This window comes from Electrona antarctica (genome assembly GCF_951216825.1).
Source record: "Electrona antarctica genome assembly, chromosome: 9".
Lineage (NCBI taxonomy): Eukaryota > Metazoa > Chordata > Actinopteri > Myctophiformes > Myctophidae > Electrona > Electrona antarctica.
Window position 1 is genome coordinate 10,906,540 of NC_136790.1, and position 14,928 is coordinate 10,921,467.

Sequence of the window (14,928 nt, forward strand, 5' to 3'; positions counted from 1 at the left end):
AGGGAGGGACTAGTGGAGAAGAGATCCAGTAGATTCTGAGTAGAATGAAAGGACAAGTAATTTTTTTTTTTCAACAATGTATTTATTTTCCTTTTTTACACACAAATGACAATACAAATATACAAAAAAACAACAATGAACATTACAAGACAATTACTGATATAAAGAAAGCAAAACAACAATAACCAAAAAAAACAAAAAAAACAACAACAGCACTACTCCTCTTCAGCTCCATCCATTATATGTGACAAATCATTGTTCTTTATGTATCTTATAAAACGGCCCCACACCTCCTGAAACATTTCTTGTTTGTCCTTAAGAATGTATGCAATCTTTTCCAAAGGTAAACATAAAGACAATTCCCTGAACCACTGTGTAATACTTGGTTTGTCTGGCCTCTTCCAGGTCAATGCTATCACTCTCTTAGCTTGTAAAAGACATATATCTATAAACATTTGTTCATTACGCTTTATCTTGTGTCCCTCTGGATATAGACCGAGCAGGAAGAACTTTGGTTCTGGTACAATATTTATTGACAAAATCTTCTGTATTTCCTGCCCGACCTTCCCCCAAAACTCCATCAATTTTGGACAGGACCATAGACAGTGGAACAATGTGCCTCTATCTTCACCGCATCTGGTGCATAGGACAAGTAATTTTAGTTTTGGTTGCACTTGCGCTCTGAAAATGGCAGATCTACAAGCTCACAACCCGATGTTTATAAGAAAAAAACAAATGAGTCCGGCTTGCACTTATGTGTGCATGTTGCAGGAATACAGTATGCTTTCGTGAAAGATCAGCTAACGTCAAATTCCCTGTCCTCCTTTTCTTCAACATGCTCTCTCATAACAACTACCCTCGCTCCCCCTCCTGCCTTCAATTCTGACAATATTCCCCATCTATCCTGACTATGACCCTCTAAATCATCCTCCCGCGTCCACATCTCCTCCCCCTTCTCATTTCACATTTACAGTACATTTAGCTGAGCGGTCTTCACCACAAAAGCCTCACGAGTGCAGCTGTGGACTCGGAGTCAGTCCTTAGATTTCCTGCAACATTACAACAATAATAATAGTAGATACATGGCTCAGACAATATCCTGTTCATCATGTATGAACATACACACATTCCCTCTTACTGCTTGTCCCTATATTCTTACAACATGCGTGTCCCTATTCTCACAATGACATGTCCAGTATTCTCACAACATGCGTGTCCCAATTCTCACAATGACATGTCCAGTATTCTTACAACATGCGTGTCCCTATTCTCACAATGACATGTCCAGTATTCTTACAACATGCGTGTCCCTATTCTCACAATGACATGTCCATTATTCTTACAACATGCATGTCCCTATTCTCACAATGACATGTCCAGTATTCTTACAACATGCGTGTCCCTATTCTCACTATGACATGTCCAGTATTCTTACAACATGCGTGTCCCTATTCTCACAATGACTTGTCCAGTATTCTTACAACATGCTTGTCCCTATTCTCACAATGACATGTCCAGTATTCTTACAACATGCGTGTCCCTATTCTCACAATGACATGTCCAGTATTCTTACAACATGCGTGTCCCTATTCTCACAATGACATGTCCAGTATTCTTACAACATGCGTGTCCCTATTCTCACAATGACATGTCCAGTATTCTCACAACATGCGTGTCCCTATTCTCACTATGACATGTCCAGTATTCTTACAACATGCGTGTCCCTATTCTCACAATGACATGTCCAGTATTCTCACAACATGTGTGTCCCTATTCTCACAATGACATGTCCAGTATTCTTACAACATGCGTGTCCCTATTCTCACTATGACATGTCCAGTATTCTTACAACATGCGTGTCCCTATTCTCACAATGACTTGTCAGTTGTCAAGTATATTCTGGACATGCCATATTGAGAACAGGGACAAGCATGCTGTGAGAATAGGGACAAGCAGTAAGAGGGAATGTGTGTTTACCTGTCTCTTGTTTTTGTGGTAGTCCAGTGTTGAGCGATTACCGACTGACATGTAAGCAGGTTTCCCATATGGAAATGAGACAGGCTGCTTTCTTTCAGACAGCCTGGGGAGGCTGCTTAACTACAGTAGCCTACCTACCCCCCACACATGAAGGCACACATGCACACACACACACACACACGCACAAACACGCACACGCACGCACGCACGCACACACACACACACACACACACACACACACACACACACACACACACACACACACACACACACACACACACACACACACACACACACACACACTTGTCTAGCACCTTCCTATGTTTGCGATTGCCTGTCCAAGCATATTAGGTTCCAAATCGTCCCCTTAGGACGGTCACCTAGTGCTGACCTGCATGCCAAAAATGAATGATAAAAACAAGTGGCAAAGCAGTGTCAAACGGGCCAACCGTTTGGAATTGTAACAAACTCCCAACACGGATAACACACAGAAAAACATGGTCCTGCTGACTTCATTGTGGTCCTATGTATTCCATTGTGGTCCCATGCATACACAAGATATAACTCTAAAGAAACTAGAAATCTTAAACCTTGAAAACATGCACACACACCCACCCTGAGGAAAAACGGCACTTGTCAGGAAATACACACATGCATTGCCCGATAAACACTCCCACTTCAGTGAAAGAGGGGAATTCTGCTGAGACACCTGATCAGGTCTGAATGTCAGTGGTTTTATGGAGCTGCTCTGTGGACAAAATAATGTCAACATGCTGCCTTCATCTTAGTACTTCATCGGTATACTGCAGATACAAGATACAATTTATTTTTTCTGTGGCACCTAAACAATAAGTTAACAATAGTTTCCATGATAGATGAGGCCGTTCCCATGGTAAAGTAATTCTGCATTACATTATCATCAAATCCGTTATTTAACAAGGTAAAAAAACCTCATTGAGATTAAAATCTCTTTTTCAAGAGTAAACAACAAACAAATTAACACAAAATCCAGTTAAAATGCAAAAAGAAATGCAGGATTAACTAAAATGGCTATAAAACATCACCAAGTTGATACATTTAAAACAATTGTATTGTATTTGTATTGCATTGTATTAATAAATGAATAATAAAGTCTACTTGTCCAGAATGGCTGGTCTTCTCTTTGACCAACTCGACTAAAGTTCCTACAAGAGAATGGCAAGGAAAACCATTCTCAGTAGCTATATACTTTGGATATAAGAAAGCTACTGTGTAAGTGTGTAGCGTGTGTGGGTTTGTGCCTGTGTGAGTGAGTGAGTGAGTGAGTGTTGTGTGGGGGTGCCAAGGCAATTATAAGATGGCTGCCTTTCTCAGTGGAGGAAATTGTTAGTTAGTGTGTGAGATGAGGATATGGCAGGAGACACACGCTGCATGAAATCATATATTCCCCAAATCTATAACAGCCCATCTGCAGATAGCGCTTCTGTGTCCGTCTCTTCAATTCTTTGCTGCTCTCAGATTCAATTAGTTTGGATGTCCTTTATAGTCAACGGAAATTCACTTTGTTTGGGTCAGTACTCAGTACAGACAAAATGCTAAATAAATAAACCAATGTTAAAAAATAAATAAAATCATGCGTGCACAGCCTACAACCTTTTCCGTCAGGAAAACAAATATATATATATAATATTAATCACCTGAAGTAGCCATTGAATTCCATTCCCATGAATTCAACATACATGAACAGAAACAGCCTAAAACTAGGACAGGAGTGTGTGTGTGATGTTTGGCAAAATGTTTAGGAGCAATGTAAACGTGTGTGTGTGTGTGTGTGTGTGTGTGTGTGTGTGTGTGTGTGTGTGTGTGTGTGTGTGTGAGTGTGTGTGTGTGTGTGTGTGTGTGTGTGTGTGTGTGTGTGACGCGACACGGCCTGCTGTAGCGCCACCATGAGGCTGATTTGAAAATTGTCAAGTGGCAATTCTTCCAAAGCCTAGTGGGAATATGCATGCACAGTTTCACCACAATTGGACGCTGCGTTGAGTAGTTGTGGCGATTTGTACAAAACGGGTACAAAGCGGGCTACTCCTGAAAAGTTTAGAAGCCAATCGTAGCCAATGAGGGTGGATTATGAGAAATCAACAAACCCGTCTTGATCACATGACTATGGAGAGCATGTGTACCGATTTGCGTGAAATTTGGATCAAATCTGAAGGAGTAATATTAGAAAATGTGTTTTACATATATCGGCCTCCTGGTGGCGCTATAAAGAGCAGATGTGAAAAATTCCAGGCAAAGGTTTTTCCTTGGCCTCTAGGGAGTTGGCATACAAAGTTATCCACAGATACGTGCAGTTAGAGGTAAAAACACCTTTCGGCCAGTTATAGCGCCACCATGAGGCTGAGTTGAAAATGTTCATGTGGCATTTCTTCCTCGGCCTAGTGGGAATGTGCGTGCACAATTTCACGGAAATCACACGATGTTAACGGTTAACGGTGCCGGAGATTAGCTGTTCACAGACGGACGGACGGACACACACAAACACACACGGACACACGGACGGACGGAGTGCAAAACATACTCTCTCCCCATGCCTTCGGCCTGGTGGAGACAATAACTGTTTGAGTGTCAGAGTCTATTCAAGGTATCAGGTACGGTCGCCCCTAAACCATCTCGCCCCTCGATTCTTTTCCGCCAACCTCACACCGACCGTTCGGTGCCGCGGTTCTTGTATTCTTTATTTTGTTTTACTGAGAATAAGGTTAGAAATAAGTTTAGGGTTAGGTATAGTTTTACTGAGGTTAAGGTTAGGAATAAGGTTAGGTTTAACCGTTTAAGCCTAATTTACTTAGGTTACTTTAGGAATACCAGGCCGCGCAGTTCCGCCGGCTGTACACCTGGGGCTTGGTATTCTGAGAGAATGGATGCATGATGCACCACATTGGTTTCCTTGTATTCCTGTCGGGTACTGTATACCCCACCCATTCTCCACCTTGTTCATTTCGAAGACCCAGTTTGATATGTGTTTTAAGATAAAACACATACAGTATCAAACTAGAAAAAGGGCTCCTGCACAGGTCTCCGCCAGGTAAGGTAGGTTATTGTGGCCTCCTGGTGGCCAAAGTGAAAGGGTGCCTTTTCGGGTGCCTATCGGCCTGGCGGAAACAATAAATGGGGGTTATGCAGTAGCGTTTCCAGGAATTACATTTTGGGCAGGCAAGATGTGTCGTTGGCCGCCTGGACAAATGTGGAACGCTACCAACAGTCTTAAAGGAGTGAATCCCTACTCTCCTTTAGATCCGCTTTAACCGTGTTAATGCCAGGAATGTGGAATTCCACCCCCCGCCTGTGCCAGAGCGTAAAAATATGTTTTCAATGAATTGAGTATGAAAGACCCCAATGGAAACAAGCCATAGGCTTTCTTGGGTTTAATTCATCTTAGCAGACCTTGTATTGAACTGTACTTTCCTGTGCTTTTTTTCTTCTGCAAACTACTAATAAAGTTTTGGGGGCAGCGGTGGCCTAAGGGTTAGAGGAGCGCCCTTGTTGCCGAAAGGTTGCCGGTTCGATTCCCCGGACGGGCATGAAAAAGCTGGGTGGGGAAGTGATTGTCATCACTCACCCAACACCGCTGAAGTGCCCTTGAGCAAGGCACTGAACCCCCACCTGCTCCCCCTGGAGCTGCTTAGTGGCCAACAGTATAAGACTGTGGTTGTACTGGTCAACTCCCAGGTTATAATGTGTGTGTGTGTGTGTGTGTGTGTGTGTGTGTGTGTGTGTGTGTGTGTGTGTGTGTGTGTGTGTGTGTGTGTGTGTGTGTGTGTGTGTGTGTGTGTGTGTGTGTGTGTGTGTGTGTGTGTTTCTATGTGCAGGGCGTTGCTGAAAATGAGCACCTGTGCTCAGCTACTTCCCTGGGTAAATAAAGGATGAAAAAAAAAAAAAAAAAAGTATTCAATCAATCAATCAATCAATCAAAGGTGCATGGGCTAATTATACACAATGTTTATCTCCGGGAGCTGATTTAACTCTGACTCAAGTGTACTGTCCCATGGACCCATAAGGGTCCATTTGGTTCCATTTGTACACTCTCGGGGGTTACAGATCTGTAAGGGTCCATTCGGTTAATCAGTCATTTAGCTGGAGACCATCTGGAAGGAACCCCCTCAAAGACCCCTGGCAGTCTCCATGCAGACCCCACATGGAGAACCAGTGTCATGCACAACAGACAACAGCACAGGACAAGACTGTCACGCTAAGAGGTTGGGAAAGAAGGAAAGAGAGGTTTTCCTTCTTTGCGATATAAATAATACACATTACATGTGAAGGTAGTCATGGATACAACATCCAGTCACCAATATCAGTGTGTATACAGAGAGATTTATGCGAGTATCCACCACAAATGTGTTGTGAGCCTCCATGTGGGTGGGTGGATTTTGACCCCCCCGAAGGTCATTCCATTATATAAGTTTGATGGATTTTAATCAGATACAGTACTGTAAACAACATTAACATGGCAAAGTTTCTCAGTTAAATTGCATTTTGAAACAATGGGACTCTTTTTCAATTCAGATGTTTCAAAGCAGGTTGATTACTGTGTTGCTCAGGCAAACAGGTTTCTGCAGTGCTTGTGTGCGCATTAGTATTCACACCAGCACTAAAGCATGTAGCTGGCACTTTATTTTCTGTTTTAATTCACGATTTAATTCAAGATTTAGCTAATGACGGAGGCACTGTATGAATTGCACTGTGTGGTGCGGGGGGCTTCACCTACATTTAATTTAAAAACAATTAAAGGGGCATTCCACTCATTTTCAACATTTTACTATGTCATTAATATACCTTAGAGCTGTTGTGTGGAAATAATAAAAAGTCCCCCCATTCTGTGTTTCCTAGAACTAGAGGTCTGAAAAAAATCATTAACATGGTGAAACACATCTTGATGATGTCATCAAGATGTGTTTCACCATGTTAATGATTTTTTTCATAATTACAGTTCTAGGAAACTCAGAATGGGGGGACTTTTTTATTATTTCCACACAGCTCTAAGGTATATTAATGACATAGTAAAATGTTGAAAATGGGTGGTTTTCCCCTTTAAAGCATAATACTTATGTACAACAACACAACATAACAGTAATGTTACACAATTGCCAAATAGACAACATTTCGAACACAGTTTGTCTTCCTTGGGTCACCCATTCACACACACACATTCATACACCGATGGCGGAAACCATGCAAGGCACCAACCTGCTCATCATCAGGAGCAATTCGTTCCGTGTCTGTGTCTTCTCAAGCCAAGGATACTTTGACTTTTCTCCCTGGAAATAAAAACGTCTGGGTTTCCGAGGCTACTTTAACAGTAACTCTGAGGAAGCCCGGGGTCGAACTCAATCGGCCACCTCCTGAGCCGCTGCCGCCCCTGGCTTGGGAATCACATAAACCCCAGTCGCACAAATGTACTTCAAAATAAATGTGCTGTGGGTTTGCTCCCAACCCATTGTTGGTGAATCACTGTTTTAGATGATAGAGGGCATGCTAGAAGGCGTCATTTTGGAGAAATCCTTTGGATTAAATTTACCTCATAATTGTATGATGAAACTTGGATTAAAATGTCTTTATGAGCTTAATTCAAATGTACTGTACATGACTTACTGCAATTGTGTTTAACTGACTAAAATATGTAGGTACACTTGGTGCACAACTTGGTGCACAGCCTATCCAAATGATTACGCACAGTGCACACGTCTGCATGCACACAGACAGTACAGTTCATTCACAGTGCAGTCATTCATTGTCTTACATAGAAGTTAAGGCCTTTTTGTGTCCACGATCAACACGAAAACCAAAACATCGACCGGGTTAACGGTGCCGGAGATTAGCTGTTCACAGACGGACGGACGGACACACACACACACGGACACACGGACGGACGGACGGAGTGCAAAACATACTCTCTCCCCATGCCTTCGGCCTGGTGGAGACAATAAGCAGACATGGAGGCCTGGGCCATGGCTTAGTGGTCCAGGCACCTTGAGGCATTTTGTTCCAAATATGTGTTTAGCAAAAATCCACCTGTTGGTGGCGCTATAACGGGCCAATGTGAAAAGGGTGGGATATATTCCTCAGCCTAGTAGGAAAGTCCGTGGAAGATTTCACGTAAATTGCACGCTGCGTTCATGATTTGTGGCCTTTTGTTCAAAACGGGCCAATCCTGCAAACTTTTAAACTAAGCCAATGTTAGCCAATTAGGATGGAATATGAAATATCGGACAGATCCGTCTTGAACACACGACTATAGAGATAGTGTGTAACGATTTGTGGGATTTTTGGACAGAATCTGGAGGAGTAATATATAAAAAAAAATGTTTTTCAAAAGTTGGCCTCCTGGTGGCACTATAACAGGCCGTTCTGGAAAATTTGGGGCAGAGGTTCATCGTTGGCATCCAGGGAGTGTATGTGCAAAATTTGGCATCGACCGGATTAACGGTGCCGGAGATTAGCTGTACACAGACGGACGGACAGACACACGGACACACGGACTCACATACGACTCACACACACACACACACAAGGACGGAGTGCAAAACATACTCTCTCCCCATGCCTCGGCCTGGTGGAGACAATTAGAGCAAAATTGCCAGAATGTGATCATGGCCAATAAAGTGTTATAAAGTAGTGTGTGATAAAGTAACAGTGTCTCACATAAATTAAAATCATCATGAAGATTAGTGGCAAGAAATAGTGATGGATCCACATTCATTTCACATTTCATCAAGACTATAATAAATCAACTGTGAGGGATGAGGATTGGGGGGAAAATAGTTAATCTTTCTTTTAATTTATTTTCATTTCCTGTCTGATTGGAAAACCAATACAACAGATCTCCAAAATGGATATTGATTGTCATGATTAAATCTAATTTTTTTAAGGCATTTCCAATCCTTTTTGGAAACTGAAGAACAGTGGCGTATCCAGGAATTACGTTTTGGGCAGGCAAGATATGTGTTAATTGTCGTCTCCCCACGCACAATCGTAGCACTTAAGGTTTTCAAAGAGATGAAAGGCATTCATTTACATTCCAATGAGTGATTGAGGTGATTGAGCTCTACCGCAACGGCCAATCAGCTGTCCATTAATAGTTCTCAGGTTTTTATCAGTTGAGGCTTTTAGCGAAAGTCAAGTCTGCTGTAACTTTTAATGATTTCGAACGTCTTATTCATGCTTTTATTTCAACCCGACTTGACTACTGTAATGCACTGTATGTTGGTGTTACCCAAGCCTGTCTGTCACGACTACAGAGTAGTAGTCCAAAACGCGGCCGCTTTGCGTGAAATTTGGATAAAATCCGAAGGAGTAATATTAGAAAATGTGTTTTACACATGTCGGCCTCCTGGTGGCGCTATAAAGAGCAGATGTGAAAAATTCCAGGCAAAGGTTTTTCCTTGGCCTCTAGGGAGTTGGCATGCAAAGTTATCCACAGATCCGTGCAGTTAGAGGTAAAAACACGTTTCGGCGAGTTATAGCGCCACCATGAGGCTGAGTTCAAAATGTTCACGTGGCATTTCTTTCTCGGCCTAGTGGGAATGTGCGTGCACAATTTCACGGAATACACACGATGTGTCCATGATTTGCAGCATTTTGTTTGAAACTGAGCACTCCTGCAAACTTTGGAAGCCAATCTTAGCCAATCAGGATGGAGTCTGAGAAATCTGAAAGACCCGTTTCGTTGAATGGCTCTAGAGAGACTGTGTACCAATTTGCGTGATGTTTGGACAAAATCTGTAGGTGTACTGTCCAAAAACTTGTTTTGCACAAAGCGGCCTCCTGGTGGCGCTATAACAGGCCGTTCTGGAAATTCTGGGGCAGAGGTTCATCGTTGGCATCCAGGGAGTGTGTGTGCAAAATTTGACATCGACCGGGTTAACAGTGCCGGAGATTAGCTGTTCACAGACGGACACACACACACACACACACGGACGGACGGACGGAGTGCAAAACATACTCTCTCCCCATGCCTTCGGCCTGGTGGAGACAATAATAATAAAAAATAAAAACATAAGCAGACATGGCAACACTGTTTGTTGCACTCTTCTTCTGATCTTACCACTGTCATTGTGATATGTTCCTGCTGCTCTGTGGTACCCAGGGGGGGCATCCATGATATCATTGTTCCTGCTGCTCTGTGGTACCCAGGGGGGGCATCCATTGTTCCTGCTGCTCTGTGGTACCCATGGGGGGCATCCATTGTTCCTGCTGCTCTGTGGTACCCATGGGGGGCATCCATTGTTCCTGCTGCTCTGTGGTACCCAGGGGGGGCATCCATTGTTCCTGCTGCTCTGTGGTACCCATGGGGGGCATCCATTGTTCCTGCTGCTCTGTGGTACCCATGGGGGGCATCCATTGTTCCTGCTGCTCTGTGGTACCCAGGGGGGGCATGCATGATATCATTGTTCCTGCTGCTCTGTGGTACCCAGGGGGGGCATCCATTGTTCCTGCTGCTCTGTGGTACCCAGGGGGGCATCCATTGTTCCTGCTGCTCTGTGGTACCCATGGGGGGCATCCATTGTTCCTGCTGCTCTGTGGTACCCATGGGGGGCATCCATTGTTCCTGCTGCTCTGTGGTACCCAGGGGGGGCATGCATGATATCATTGTTCCTGCTGCTCTGTGGTACCCAGGGGGGGCATCCATTGTTCCTGCTGCTCTGTGGTACCCAGGGGGGGCATCCATTGTTCCTGCTGCTCTGTGGTACCCAGGGGGGGCATCCATTGTTCCTGCTGCTCTGTGGTACCCAGGGGGGGCATCCATTGTTCCTGCTGCTCTGTGGTACCCAGGGGGGGGGGGGCATCCATTGTTCCTGCTGCTCTGTGGTACCCAGGGGGGGCATCCATTGTTCCTGCTGCTCTGTGGTACCCAGGGGGGGCATCCATTGTTCCTGCTGCTCTGTGGTACCAGGGGGGGCATCCATGATATCATTGTTCCTGCTGCTCTGTGGTACCCAGGGGGGGCATCCATTGTTCCTGCTGCTCTGTGGTACCCATGGGGGGCATCCATTGTTCCTGCTGCTCTGTGGTACCCATGGGGGGCATCCATTGTTCCTGCTGCTCTGTGGTACCCAGGGGGGGCATCCATTGTTCCTGCTGCTCTGTGGTACCCATGGGGGGCATCCATTGTTCCTGCTGCTCTGTGGTACCCATGGGGGGCATCCATTGTTCCTGCTGCTCTGTGGTACCCAGGGGGCATGCATGATATCATTGTTCCTGCTGCTCTGTGGTACCCAGGGGGGGCATCCATTGTTCCTGCTGCTCTGTGGTACCCAGGGGGGCATCCATTGTTCCTGCTGCTCTGTGGTACCCATGGGGGGCATCCATTGTTCCTGCTGCTCTGTGGTACCCATGGGGGGCATCCATTGTTCCTGCTGCTCTGTGGTACCCAGGGGGGGCATGCATGATATCATTGTTCCTGCTGCTCTGTGGTACCCAGGGGGGGCATCCATTGTTCCTGCTGCTCTGTGGTACCCAGGGGGGGCATCCATTGTTCCTGCTGCTCTGTGGTACCCAGGGGGGGCATCCATTGTTCCTGCTGCTCTGTGGTACCCAGGGGGGGCATCCATTGTTCCTGCTGCTCTGTGGTACCCAGGGGGGGGGGGGCATCCATTGTTCCTGCTGCTCTGTGGTACCCAGGGGGGGGCATCCATTGTTCCTGCTGCTCTGTGGTACCCATGGGGGGCATTTATTGTTCCTGCTGCTCTGTGGTACCAGGGGGGGCATCCATTGTTCCTGCTGCTCTGTGGTACCAGGGGGGGCATCCATTGTTCCTGCTGTTCTGTGGTACCAGGGGGGGCATCCATTGTTCCTGCTGCTCTGTGGTACCAGGGGGGGCATCCATTGTTCCTGCTGCTCTGTGGTACCAGGGGGGGCATCCATTGTTCCTGCTGCTCTGTGGTACCCAGGGGGGGGGGGGCATCCATTGTTCCTGCTGCTCTGTGGTACCCAGGGGGGGGGGGGGGGGGGGGCATCCATTGTTCCTGCTGCTCTGTGGTACCCAGGGGGGGCATCCATTGTTCCTGCTGCTCTGTGGTACCCAGGGGGGGCATCCATTGTTCCTGCTGCTCTGTGGTACCCAGGGGGGGCATCCATTGTTCCTGCTGCTCTGTGGTACCAGGGGGGGCATGCATTGTTCCTGCTGCTCTGTGGTACCCAGGGGGGGCATCCATTGTTCCTGCTGCTCTGTGGTACCAGGGGGGGCATGCATTGTTCCTGCTGCTCTGTGGTACCCAGGGGGGGCATGCATTGTTCCTGCGGCTCTGTGGTACCCAGGGGGGGCATGCATTGTTCCTGCTGCTCTGTGGTACCCATGGGGGGCATCCATTGTTCCTGCTGCTCTGTGGTACCCAGGGGGGGCATGCATGCCGCCAGCTCCCAGAACAACGGCGGCGGCATGGATCCCAGATCAGAGCTATGCCGCCACACATAATAAATGCTGGAACGGTTGGGCGATCTTCTCTGCTTCCTTCCAACTGCCAAGATGTTATTTTTTCCTTGAGCTCCCTCCGCCTCGACAGACCTTATCCAGCTGTTTCTGGGTCTTCCTGTTTTTTTCTTTTCCGCTAAGGCTTCCAGGTTAAGGCCTGCCTGGTTATGTTGGAGTGTGGTTTCCTCAAGGTGGTTTCCTCAAGGCCCAATCCAGCCTCATTGCTAGTAGAGCTCTTCATTTGAGATGGCATCAGGCCAGTAAATTCCCATGATATGTCGTGAGCATCTGATGATGAATGTTTGCAGTTTGTTTGATGTTGCTTTTGTGGTTCTCAATGTTTCTGCACCGTAGAGTAAAACTGACTTGACTTTGGAGTTGAAGATGCAGAGTTAGATTTTTGTGGAGATGTGTTTTGAATGCTATACTTGCATTGTATTAAAAATGTTGTTCTAGCCTTCCCTATTCTTGTTTGTATGTCTTTGTCACATGTCTTCGTTCTTCCCAACGATGCTTCCCAGGTATGTGTATGTGTCCACCTCTTCCAGTGCCTCTCCATCCATGTTCATGGCATTGTTTGTTTTGTGGCCTATAGTAGTCATCACCTTGGTTTTAGTTGTATTAAGTCCTGTGGTGGCTGATGTTATGGCAAGTTTTGTGAGTTTGGTTTGTTTTGTGTTTGTGTGTGTGACAGGAGGACTATGTCATCAGCAAAGTCCAGATATTCTAATTGGGACCACATTGTCCACTGAAATGAATGCCTAGGTTTCATAATCAAGTCGACTGCCAAGAGGAAGAGAAAGGGAGACAGTAAACAGCCCTGTTAGGAGTTAGGAGGAATAATCTGGAACTGTGTGTGTGTGTGTGTGTGTGTGTGTGTGTGTGTGTGTGTGTGTGTGTGTGTGTGTGTGTGTGTGTGTGTGTGTGTGTGTGTGTGTGTGTGTGTGTGTGTGTCTGCTGATTTAGGCCTGAGTTACAGTTGCGCAAGTGTTGCTGAATATAGCAGATGTACAAGCTCACAATGTGTCGATCTGCTATTTTCAGTGTGGGACACTGACTCAGTATAAATATGGGTTTTGAGACATATGGGCTCTATTTTCATCCACGCCTTGTCCCTAAACTACTTTATTTTTACTATTTTGAAAAGCATTTTAGAATAGTTAAAATAGCCAATCTACATTGACACGTTGTCAGCTTGTAGATTGGCTATTTTAACTATTCAAAAATGTTTTTCAAAATAGTAAAAAGTAGTTTAGGGATAAGGGGTTTAGCATGGACGAAAATAGAGCCCCAAGAGGCCACACAGGCCTTAATTCTTTCACTTCTCTCTCTCGCTTTCATTTCCTCTTTCTTTTGTCCAACTCATATCTCCTATAGTTTTACTACTACTGTGTATAGTGCCCTAGCCTCGACGACCTTGCAGGCTTATGCAATGGCCAAAATATGTAATTTAGCATGTTATGTAGACACATAATGCCAGGTCATTATCTGGCATTCTATACTGTAGTGTTTATAGTTTCAAATGTAGCCTACGGATTTTCTACTGTTAGACGATAGGTTCTTAGTTTACTTATGATCCTAGATAACTATTTCTATGCATTTGATGTATTACCTTGTGTTGTTCTTGATTCACTCTGGTCACTCTGGATTAAGTGTCTGCTAAATGCCTAAATTGCAAAATGTAAATTGTACACCACAGGCAGTGGTGGACGGTAACTGTACTTGAGTACTGTACTAAGCTTGTATAACTTTATATTCACACATTACAATTCTGAAAAGGTCTTGTACTTTTGTAATTTATACTTTTGAACTACTTGAGCATTTACTTCAGTATATACTTTGTCCACCAATGCCCACAGGTAGGTTTGATCACAACAAACAACATAGGATATGCATCTTGCAGCTGAGGGAACATTGGCCCGTATAGCACTGCAGTCAGTGTGTGCGATTATGCAACCAGTGTTATTTGAGTGTTCGTACTTTCGGCGTATCATCCATTTCAGCTGTGTGTATGAGCTGTGCGACTGCTCATAATAAATGTTTATGTACGCCTGTATGCCGCCAAGGAGTATGCAGCAGCTCTGTCATTTGTATGCGTGGGGGTGGTCTAATATGTATGTGTGTGGGGGCATATTTTGTGTGTTTATATATTGTGTGGGAGACTGCCATTGGCCATTCGGTTGCCAAATCCTTGATGTTTCATCTCTCTCTCTCTCTCTCTCTCTCTCTCTCTCTCTCTCTCTCTCTCTCTCTCTCTCTCTCTCTCTCTCTCCTCTCCTCTCCTCTCCTCTCCTCTCCTCTCCTCTCCTCTCCTCTCCTCTCCTCTCCTCTCTCTCTCTCTCTCTCTCTCTCTCTCTCTCTCTCTCTCTCTCCTCTCCTCTCCTCTCCTCTCCTCTCCTCTCCTCTCCCTCTCTCTCTCTCTCTCTCTCTCAATCTGAGTTGAAAGAACATAGAGTCATAGATATCATATGAACTGAAATCTCAGAGACTGTGGGTTTTAA